General features: G+C 44.9%; 1 protein-coding gene and 1 long non-coding RNA gene across 3 annotated transcripts in view; both read left to right on the top strand.

Annotated features, from left to right (window-relative positions):
* The window catches only part of LOC139535901 (arf-GAP with GTPase, ANK repeat and PH domain-containing protein 1-like), a 47,107-nt gene that overhangs the window by 837 nt on the left and 34,246 nt on the right, over positions 1-12,024 (top strand). The gene's annotated exons all lie outside the window — the stretch shown is intronic.
* LOC139535905 (uncharacterized) lies at positions 441-11,355 on the top strand. Of its 2 annotated transcripts, XR_011667224.1 has the most exons (7): positions 449-994; positions 1,541-1,722; positions 1,839-1,957; positions 2,466-2,543; positions 2,851-3,003; positions 3,118-3,779; positions 9,179-11,355. It is a non-coding gene; the product is annotated as an uncharacterized lncRNA (long non-coding RNA). The 2 variants fall into 2 exon arrangements; XR_011667223.1 differs by having other exon boundaries at positions 441-994; positions 2,851-3,779.

Raw genomic sequence — 12,024 nt, 5'->3', positions numbered from 1 at the left:
TACAGAAGATACACTTACTGTAAACAGTTTATCAAATTTGCACCTGGCTGTGTTTTGAGTAACACTTGTTTGCAACCAGAAATATGGAATGGTCCAATGGAAATGCCAGCACAAGGTGAGAAGATGTGTCATATCTCGGCTGGAGACTGTTATAGCCAGATGCAACTTTGCTAAACTACATACAGTAAGTGTATCTTTTGTATTTGAAAGATTCGTTCTCGCTGGTATGAAAGTTAAGGTCCAAAGTTTTCCAAAACCGTATCGCAAATTAAGATTATTAACGTTTCTAAACGTTAAAACAGAGTCTGGGGATTGTAATTCACATGGAACCATCTGTGGTCTGATCTTTCAGCTGAGAACCCAAAAGAGGGCCTGTCATGCCAAATAGTGTCCCCCTTTACGTCACAATAGGATTCGATAAATTATAGCTTCTGTTCCTAGGGCTGTTGCGTGAACTTGCAAAATTCTGACCGAAATAAGGAATGAACCAAAGCGTCAGTTGCTATGCTGGTTGTTTGGCTCTATTTGACCTCGTAGGGGATGCGAGCAGTTCTAGTTCTATTTCACCGTTTAAACGCTCGCTCAGTCCGCGCAAAATTATTACCTCAGAATTGCTCTCTGTATTTGACGGTGACTACCTGCTGCCTACCTGCTGCTTCAGATGACTGGAAAGAGAACACTTTCTTTACCATGTATTTGTACATATTGTTAAATAGGAGTACATAATTTGTTGTTTTTATAGATTGACGTTGCTAGCTAATGTACTTCTATACCTCAGCATGCCTAGCCAGACCGTTTTATTTAGCTAAGCTAACGTTAGCTAGCTAGATAGCAAGCAAGCTATTATAACTGTTATTGCAGCTTTCTGTTTGTATGTAGCTTGCACTTCAATGGCATCCCTCGAGGAGATTTTCTTTTATCTTTCCAACCTGACGAAGTACTATGAAGACACCACTGATGTCGACAAGAGGCGCAACATTCAGAAACATTCAGGGTAACGTTAAGCAGTTAACTTCAATTAGATAACTGGACATATTTAGCTATGTATAACCATTTTTCAACAACTATTTTCCCTCTAACGTTAGCTATAGTAGTTGCTAGCTATACATATAGTTCAGCGGAGGCTGCTGAGGGGAGGATGGCTCATAATAATGTCTGGAAGGGAGTAAATGGAATGGTACCAAACACGTGGTTTCCATGTGGTTGATACCATTCAATTGACTCCATTCCAGACATTATTATGAGCCATCCTCCCCTCAGCAGCCTCCACCGATATAGTTATATGTCTGTCATATTGAGGTGTCTAGCTATAAGTTAAACCTGATCAATCAAATGGATAGGTTTAAACTTGGTGTCTTCGCTAGACAGACAGAGGGGGAGGAAGAAAATGGGAGCGAAAGGATGAAAGTGAGAGGTAGGAAGAGAGTGGAAGACAGATGGAGAGAGAGATTGAGAGAGAGAGAAACAGAGAGAGAAAGACAGTAGTGCAAATATACTTAGACTTGAGTATTTCAACAACTCTTCTCTTCCAACTTGTTAGGCAATCATATCTACCTACGGGGAAGGATGGCCAGCCACACAGAAGGTTGATTTTTACTAAGGAGAAGGAGGCCATGCTGACCGAGATGCATGTGTACATTTTTGGAGTGAAGCGCATGAATGCCAAAATTTACCTACTCTTCTTCTGACGTGGAATTGTCAAGGAGGTGGACAGCTGGGCAAGTAAAATAACTTTTTGTTTATCAATCACATTCTATTATATCTGAAATTATTATTATTTCAATTAATGTCATATCAGAGAGCACACAATGTTTACATTTGTCACTTTTTGCTTAAAGGTCAGTACCCTGTCTAGCCTGCCATAAGTTTGAGAGGGCGAAGACAGTGGCACTGGAGATAAAGCCCATCAAAGTTGTTTCACCATGGCACATGATCGGTTCACCATGGCACATGATCGGTAAGTCTCCCAATTCAAATTTTGCCCTGATTAGTTGTTTTGGAATGGTTTCTTTATTTGACCACAGCATAGTTCAATATTATAGAATGTGTGTGTGTGTGTCAGTATCCTTACAAATACAAAAATCTGCAGACTGTATGTGTCACACCCTGGCCGTAGTTATCTTTGTTTTCATTATTATTTTAGTTAGGTCAGGGTGTGACATGGGGAATGTATGTGTTTTGGTTTGTCTAGGGGTTTGTACGTTTAATGGGTCAGTGTCTTGTCTAGGTGTTTGTATGTCTATGGCTGCCTAGCTTGGTTCTCAATTAGAGGCAGCTGTGGTTTATTGTCTCTGATTGAGAGCCATATTTAAGGCAGCCATAGGCATTTGGGTTTTGTGGGTAATTGTCTATGTTGTACGTTTGTAGCTTGTGTGTGCACTTACGTTTATAGCTTCACGTTTGTTGTTTTGTTTAGGTTTATAATAGTGTTCGTTTTGTGTTTTTTCTTTATTCTCAAATAAAAGAGAATGTATTTTTCACACGCTGCGCCTTGGTCCACTTCTTCCACTCAAGACGATCGTGACAGTATGACACAGATACAGGTAAGAATAAAGTAATCTTCTCTCTAACACTTTTTAAATGTTAGGGGTGGACCTCATTGGACCCTTCACGAAATCCAGGAATGGCAACAGCTGGTGTCTTCCGGCGACCGATCACTTTCCAAGTTGGTGGAGGCAATACCCATTACAGTCAGTAAAGGAAGAGTATGTGCTTAACTCTAAATTCCCTAATGTAACCCATTAAAAAGGGTTTTGTTTTTAACAATTTGTTATTCCATGGTACATACATAATCAGACATATTTCAATATCTTACGTTGTCAAAAGATATCGCTTTTCTACCCCCTCCAGGTTTGGTGGATGGACAAACCAGACCCTCAAGACTGCCATGGGCAAGTCCCTTGATACCAGGAAGGGTGGGAGAACAACCTGAAGGTAATTCTCTTTGCGCACAACAGCAGCATCCAGGCCAAGTATGGATGGGAGCCGCAGCTGTTGACTGAGGTAAACAATGCAATTTTATATAGAATTATTGCATATACTGTAGTCTTTCAAATTTGTGAGTGTCTTTTAGTGTTGTTGTTTGTCTATTGCTATTTTTGTATAACTTACTTTCAGATCTCTGAAACCCCACCTGATGTGGTGGAAGTTGTCGATCCAGATTAGAACGCCTTCAAGTACCACCTTCAGGCACAGACTGAGAAGGATGTGGAGGTTTTTGACCAGGAAAAATGATTGCCCGCTGTTAATTTATGTTGTAACGCTGCAGTAATCCATCAAATTTTCTCACAGTAAAGTGTAACCTGTGTGTTTGCTTGTTTACTTCTCTATCTCCTACCTTTTTCATTTTAACTCTGCTCCTGTTCTCCAGTACCTAGGGGTTCTGCCCAACACCCAGACGTGGATCCACCTTATGTCCTCCATTACTAACCACCCTCCAACTTTTCATTACATCATCTACAGCTACTGTTGTTGTCATTATCTGCTAAGAGTTTTCTTGCTCTTATCATTCTGGGCACGTAATATGTGAGATACACAGATGAACTAAAAACACTAGCACTGCAAACACTCAGAACAAAGAGAGCAGCAGTGCCTGGACTTTGCAGTCTCCCTCTTCAAGTCCCCCTTCTGAGACTGGCTGCCTGTTGAGAACAAGTGACAGGCAGAATTCCACACACCAGAATTCAGTATTTTAGTCTATGATTGCCACGTGAGTATACAAAAAATATGTGAAAATAAATGAATGACATAACTACCAAAAACGATCAAAGTTTCATAAGGTGTTATGCTGGTGAATGAGGACCCAAAAGCGACGTAATAGAAACAGAGTCTTTATTCCAGTCTTAAACAAACAATGATTCTCCTGGATATTATCAAAGGTAAATCCAAAACAGGAAACTGAAATCCTCTCGTCAGTAGAGAGGAACGACTGGAGACGCGACCACAGACTGCAGGTCGCTTCAGGAAGGCACAGGCCGTAGCTGACATAGACACCTGCTCACACGCAGCATCTGAAGAAGGCAAAAACACGACAGGGCGGAACAAGGACACAGAACAGCAAACATCAAACAAGAATCCGACAAGGACAGAAGCGGAAAACAGAGGGAGAAATAGGGACTCTAATCAGAGGGCAAAATAGGGGACAGGTGTGAAAGAGTAAATGAGGTCGTTAGGAGAATGAGAAACAGCTGGGAGCAGGAACGGAACGATAGAGAGAGAGAGCGGGAGAGGGAGAGAGGGAGGAGGAGAGAGAGGGATAGAAAGAGGGAAAGAACCTAATAAGACCAGCAGAGGGAAGCACAGGGACAAGACATGATGATCAAAGACAAAACATGACAGTACCCCCCCACTCACCGAGCGCCTCCTGGCGCACTCGAGGAGGAACCCTGGCGGCAACGAAGGAAATCATCAATCAACGAACGGTCCAGCACGTCCCGAGATGGAACCCAACTCCTCTCCTCAGGACCGTAACCCTCCCAATCCACAAGGTACTGGTGACCACGTCCCCGAGAACGCATGTCCATGATCTTCCGTACCTTGTAAATAGGTGCGCCCTCGACAAGGACGGGGGGGGGGGGGAGGGAAGACGAACGGGGGCGCGAAGAAAAGGCTTGACACAAGAGACATGGAAGACAGGGTGGACGCGACGAAGATGTCGCGGAAGAAGCAGTCGCACAGCGACAGGATTGACGACCTGAGAGACACGGAACGGACCAATGAACCGCGGAGTCAACTTGCGAGAAGCTGTCGTAAGGGGAAGGTTACGAGTGGAAAGCCACACTCTCTGACCGCGACAATACCTAGGACTCTTAATCCTACGTTTATTGGCGGCTCTCACAGTCTGCGCCCTGTAACGGCAAAGTGCAGACCTGACCCTCCTCCAGGTGCGCTCACAACGTTGGACAAAAGCCTGAGCGGAGGGAACGCTGGACTCGGCGAGCTGGGACGAGAACAGAGGAGGCTGGTAACCAAGACTACTCTGAAACGGAGATAGCCCGGTAGCAGACGAAGGAAGCGAGTTGTGAGCGTACTCAGCCCAGGGGAGCTGTTCTGCCCAAGACGCAGGGTTTCGAAACGAAAGGCTGCGTAATATGCGACCAATCGACTGATTGGCCCTTTCTGCTTGACCGTTAGACTGGGGATGAAACCCGGAAGAGAGACTGACGGAAGCACCAATCAAACGACAGAACTCCCTCCAAAACTGTGATGTGAATTGCGGGCCTCTGTCTGAAACGGCGTCTAACGGGAGGCCATGAATTCTGAATACATTCTCAATGATGATTTGTGCCGTCTCCTTAGCGGAAGGAAGCTTAGCGAGGGGAATGAAATGTGCCGCCTTAGAGAACCTATCGATAACCGTAAGAATCACAGTCTTCCCCGCAGACGAAGGCAGACCGGTAATAAAGTCTAAGGCGATGTGAGACCATGGTCGAGAAGGAATGGGAAGCGGTCTGAGACGACCGGCAGGAGGAGAGTTACCTGACTTAGTCTGCGCGCAGTCCGAACAAGCAGCCACGAAACGGCGCGTGTCCCGCTCCTGAGTAGGCCACCAAAACCGCTGGCGAATAGAAGCAAGCGTACCCCGAACGCCGGGGTGGCCAGCTAACTTGGCAGAATGAGCCCACTGAAGAACAGCCAGACGAGTAGAGACAGGAACGAACAGAAGGTTACTAGGACAAGCGCGCGGCGACGCAGTGTGAGTGAGTGCTTGCTTTACCTGTCTCTCAATTCCCCAGACAGTCAACCCGACAACACGCCCTTCAGGGAGAATCCCCTCGGGGTCGGTAGAAGCCACAGAAGAACTAAAGAGACGGGATAAGGCATCAGGCTTGGTGTTCTTATTTCCCGGGCGATAGGAAATCACGAACTCGAAACGAGCGAAAAACAACGCCCAACGAGCTTGACGTGCATTAAGTCGTTTGGCAGAACGGATGTACTCAAGGTTCTTATGGTCAGTCCAAACGACAAAAGGGACGGTCGCCCCCTCCAACCACTGTCGCCATTCGCCTATGGCTAAGCGGATGGCGAGCAGTTCGCGGTTACCCACATCATAGTTGCGTTCCGATGGCGACAGGCGATGAGAAAAGTAAGCGCAAGGATGGACCTTATCGTCAGACTGGAAGCGCTGGGACAGAATGGCTCCCACGCCCACCTCTGAAGCGTCAACCTCGACAATGAATTGTTTAGTGACGTCAGGAGTAACAAGGATAGGGGCGGATGTAAAACGCTTCTTGAGGAGATCAAAAGCTCCCTGGGCGGAACCGGACCACTTAAAGCAAGTCTTGACAGAAGTCAGAGCTGTGAGAGGGGCAGCCACTTGACCGAAATTACGAATGAAACGCCGATAGAAATTAGCGAAACCGAGAAAGCGCTGTAACTCGACACGTGACTTAGGAACGGGCCAATCGCTGACAGCCTGGACCTTAGCGGGATCCATCTGAATGCCTTCAGCGGAAATAACAGAACCGAGAAATGTGACAGAGGAGACATGAAAGGCGCACTTCTCAGCCTTCACGTAGAGACAATTCTCTAAAAGGCGCTGGAGTACACGTCGAACGTGCTGAACATGAATCTCGAGTGACGGTGAAAAAATCAGGATATCGTCAAGGTAAACGAAAACAAAGATGTTCAGCATGTCTCTCAGTACATCATTAACTAATGCCTGAAAGACAGCTGGAGCATTAGCGAGACCGAACGGCAGAACCCGGTATTCAAAATGCCCTAACGGAGTGTTAAACGCCGTTTTCCACTCGTCCCCCTCTCTGATGCGTACGAGATGGTAAGCGTTACGAAGGTCCAACTTAGTAAAGAACCTGGCTCCCTGCAGAATCTCGAAGGCTGACGACATAAGGGGAAGCGGATAACGATTCTTAACCGTTATGTCATTCAGCCCTCGATAATCCACGCAGGGGCGCAGAGTACCGTCCTTCTTCTTAACAAAGAAAAACCCCGCTCCGGCGGGAGAGGAAGAAGGCACCACGGTACCGGCGTCGAGAGAAACAGACAGATAATCCTCGAGAGCCTTACGTTCGGGAGCCGACAGAGAGTATAGTCTACCCCGAGGGGGAGTGGTCCCCGGAAGGAGATCAATACAACAATCATACGACCGGTGAGGAGGAAGAGAGTTGGCTCTGGACCGACTGAAGACCGTGCGTAGATCATGATATTCCTCCGGCACTCCTGTCAAATCACCAGGTTCCTCCTGAGTAGAGGGGACAGAAGAAACAGGAGGGATAGCAGACATTAAACACTTCACATGACAAGAAACGTTCCAGGATAGGATAGAATTACTAGACCAATTAATAGAAGGATTATGACATACTAGCCAGGGATGACCCAAAACAACAGGTGTAAAAGGTGAACGAAAAATCAAAAAGGAAATGGTCTCACTGTGGTTACCAGATACTGTGAGGGTTAAAGGTAGTGTCTCACATCTGATACTGGGGAGAGGACTACCATCTAAGGCGAACATGGGCGTGGGCTTCCCTAACTGTCTGAGAGGAATGTCATGTTTCCGAGCCCATGCTTCGTCCATAAAACAACCCTCAGCCCCAGAGTCTATCAAGGCACTGCAGGAAGCAGCCGAACCGGTCCAGCGTAGATGGACCGACAAGGTAGTACAGGATCTTGATGGAGAGACCTGAGTAGTAGCGCTCACCAGTAGCCCTCCGCTTACTGATGAGCTCTGGCTTTTACTGGACATGACATGACAAAATGTCCAGCAGAACCGCAATAGAGGCAAAGGCGGTTGGTGATTCTCCGTTCCCTCTCCTTAGTCGAGATGCGAATACCTCCCAGCTGCATGGGCTCAGTCTCTGAGCCGATGGGAGGAGATGGTTGAGATGCGGAGAGGGGAAACACCGTTAACGCGAGCTCTCTTCCACGAGCTCGGTGACGAAGATCTACCCGTCGTTCTATGCGGATGGCGAGTGCAATCAAAGAGTCCACGCTGGAAGGAACCTCCCGGGAGAGAATCTCATCCTTAACCTCAGCGTGGAGTCCCTCCAGAAAACGAGCGAGCAACGCCGGCTCGTTCCAGTCACTGGATGCAGCAAGAGTGCGAAACTCTATAGAGTAATCCGTTATGGATCGATCACCTTGACGTAGGGAAGCCAGGGCCCTGGAAGCCTCCTTCCCAAAAACTGAACGATCAAAAACCCGTATCATCTCCTCCTTAAAGTTCTGATAAACGTTAGAACACTCAGCCCTCGCCTCCCAGATAGCTGTGCCCCACTCCCGAGCCCGACCAGTAAGGAGTGATATGACGTAAGCGATCCGAGCTCTCTCTCCTGAGTATGTGTTGGGCTGGAGAGAGAACACAATATCACACTGGGTGAGAAAGGAGCGACACTCAGTGGGCTGCCCAGAGTAACATGGTGGGTTATTAACCCTAGGTTCCGGAGACTCGGAAGACCAGGAAGTAGCTGGTGGCACGAGACGAAGACTCTGAAACTGTCCTGAGAGATCGGAGACATGAGCGGCCAGGGTCTCAACGGCATGACGAGCAGCAGACAATTCCTGCTCGTGTCTGCCGAGCATTGCTCCCTGGATCTCGACGGCAGTGTTGCGAGAATCCGTAGTCGCTGGGTCCATTCTTGGTCGGATTCTTCTGTTATGCTGGTGAATGAGGACCCAAAAGCGACGTAATAGAAACAGAGTCTTTATTCCAGTCTTAAACAAACAATGATTCTCCTGGATATTATCAAAGGTAAATCCAAAACAGGAAACTGAAATCCTCTCGTCAGTAGAGAGGAACGACTGGAGACGCGACCACAGACTGCAGGTCGCTTCAGGAAGGCACAGGCCGTAGCTGACATAGACACCTGCTCACACGCAGCATCTGAAGAAGGCAAAAACACGACAGGGCGGAACAAGGACACAGAACAGCAAACATCAAACAAGAATCCGACAAGGACAGAAGCGGAAAACAGAGGGAGAAATAGGGACTCTAATCAGAGGGCAAAATAGGGGACAGGTGTGAAAGAGTAAATGAGGTCGTTAGGAGAATGAGAAACAGCTGGGAGCAGGAACGGAACGATAGAGAGAGAGAGCGGGAGAGGGAGAGAGGGAGAGAGGGAGGAGGAGAGAGAGGGATAGAAAGAGGGAAAGAACCTAATAAGACCAGCAGAGGGAAGCACAGGGACAAGACATGATGATCAAAGACAAAACATGACATAAGGTGTTAATTATTGTAAGTTGTAAGGTATCTTTTGACGATATTTATTTGTTCCACATTATTCATTATTGTATCCTAGGACCTACTAATTATAGAAAAAAAAATCATAGAGGACTACTGAAATTATATTATTTCAGTGCAGGTTAAGATAAAAACATGGCACCCAGACAAGCCAGTGTATGAATCAAAGGGGTTTGCATATGAATAGAGTGGAAATTAGCTGACTTCATGATCTGTAATGTATGTAACTTTAATGTGTCAAGCAGGTTACGTTTTCTTTGCCATTTCTGCAACGTTTAAGACATGGATTTCATGTTCTAATGATAACAATGTACCCACAAGTAGTTCAAATTAATGTTTTCATTTTATTAGCTAAACAAAACTAGTTTAAACAGCGAAATTGTCGCGGAAATCAGCTTTGTTTGCATAGTGATGATGAAAAGAATGTAATTTAGTTTGTAATGAACTCCAAAATTCTAATCGTTATGTTGTCACACCGTTGATATAGAAGTGGACACTAATAGTTTATCGAATAACAATGTGACGTAGAGGGGACACTATTTGGCATGACAAGCCCCATGGGTTCTCGAAAGCTAGGGTAGTCATGTCCCATGTCCCTTACATGACCGACAACCTCCATAGTTTTTTTTAAAAAGTCTGTTGTAATTGCAGAGAACTTATGATAACTAAGCATGAAGTAAGTGTTTGAGAACCTATTTACAAATGGCAGAGAGAGGTTGCAGCATCACTCTTCCCATAACATGTAGGTCTGAGCCTAAATTACAGAAAGGGAAGGAATTTACCCTGTACAACCTCTTAAAATAGGTCACTATACTCACTTATTACTGGTAATAGCATTTTCATTTTTAATAGCTTCTATGACATGAGAAAGTGTGTGTGTGAAAATGCACATCCAATATTCATACACTTATATGGATGCACATAATGTATATTATAAATATAAGGCACTGGGACATGATTTGTTGTTGTGTTATACTTTATCAATATCTGTTGAAATTGAAGTGATGTCTAGACTGTTTTCACCGAAGTGCAGCTTCAGACTCTCTATTTATACTTCATCACTGAGATTCTATTTTGACTCAGAGACCGAACGACCCAAGGCTTGTCTGAACACTCTGATTCTCTTTTTATCCCATTGTCTCCTCACTTCAGCTGAGAAAGTGGAAGTCCTATATTAGAGCTCACTCTACTTAGCTGACCTCTATCCAAAATGGTTTTGTAACTGCCTCAGCTCCTGTACACACCCAGTATCCATAGAGAAATACATACTCACTTTTTATATGACTCTAAAGTATCTGTATGATGTGTGTTCAGCTTGAGACCAAACGGATTGAGAGTGCGAGGAATGCTAATTTCAGAGGTCGAAGTGATCAATGAACCCACAGTATTTAAACACTTCACCCCAAAGCCCACATTTTAGTCTTTTTGTAGGCCTATGTCCCAAATGGCACCCTATTCCCTTTATAGTGCACCACTTTGGACCAGGACCTAGGTCCAAGGTAGTGCACTATGTAAAAAATAGGGTGCCCATAGGATGCAGATTCAGTTTCTAACCGGGTGTGTGTCAGGTCCAAGGTTATTATAGTAAACTAAAACTGAACTAAAGATGGAAAAAAAATTGTTATCTGAAATAAAATAATTAACAGACCCGTTTGAAACTATTATATTTGACTCCAAAACGAACTAAAGTCAAATAAAAACCATCATGAATTATGTTTTTTCTTTTTTTCTTCTAAACTTTGGGCAAAAATAAAATGGGGTTTTCAAGCTTCTGAATCTGCCGGGTAAATTCTGACAGGGGATGTCGATGTTGTTACGAATCCCGCCGAAGATGGTGCCTCTTCCCGTTCGGGCGGCGCTCGGCGGTCGTCGTCTCCGGCCTACTAGCTGCCACCGATCCCCTTTTCTGTTTCCGTTAGTTTTGTCTGATTTGTTGCACCTGTTTTGTGTTTAGGTTTATTGTGGGCTATTTAAACCCAGTTGGGCCGCCGACTTTTGTGCGGGCTTGTTTTTCTGTTTGTGGTGTCGTATTTTCTTGTGGTGTCTGTTCCATGTGGATTTTGTCCTGTTTGTTTTGGACTGTACTTGACGCGCCCTTGTATGTGTGGCGTAGCCGTCTCGTTATATTCTTTTGGAATATTAAATCCACTAGCTTCTCACTACCCTGCTCTCTGCGCCTGACTCCTTCATCACCACTTTTGGAATTGTGACAGATGTTTCAAAAAGGCCTAGCTTGTGTATCACTACCACTAGTTATCACCATCTAACAGGGAAGACATCCACTACTTTGTGTCCCTAACACTAAAACTGAAACAAAATAATATAAAAACTAAATATATACGTTCTTATAGAACTCAAACTAAAGAAAAACTAGTAAATCATGTTTGAAAACTAATTGAGACTAAACTGAATTTCAAATAAAATGGAAAAACTAACAGAAATAAAAATTAATATAAAACCACAAAACTATAATAACATTGGTCAGGCCCGTCTCAGTCAGCCCACTACGCGACAGCTACAGTAGAAACTGAGACAGGACTGCTAACAGACAGTATGAATAGAGAGACACTGATGTTTCAGTGAACATGCTGTGTTGACAGAAATTCATGTTCCTTCAAGTAATGCAGACAAAACCTTGTATCTCTCTTCCTTTACAGTATGTCTTTGTGATTTCTATTGCTGTCTATACAGCCTGATATTTTTGCTGCTGTTTTCGCTAAAGCTGCAATATGTAACTTTTTGGGTGACCCGACCAATTTCACATAGAAATGTGAGTAATAGATCTGTCTATAACAAGTCTAAGAAGCGGTAGATCGAATCGAATCAAA

The sequence above is a fragment of the Salvelinus alpinus genome, chromosome 12 (assembly GCF_045679555.1).
Source record: "Salvelinus alpinus chromosome 12, SLU_Salpinus.1, whole genome shotgun sequence".
In the NCBI taxonomy this organism is placed as follows: Eukaryota; Metazoa; Chordata; class Actinopteri; order Salmoniformes; family Salmonidae; genus Salvelinus; species Salvelinus alpinus.
The sequence above is the reverse complement of the archived record's forward strand: the minus strand, read 5'-3'. Positions and strand labels throughout refer to the sequence as shown.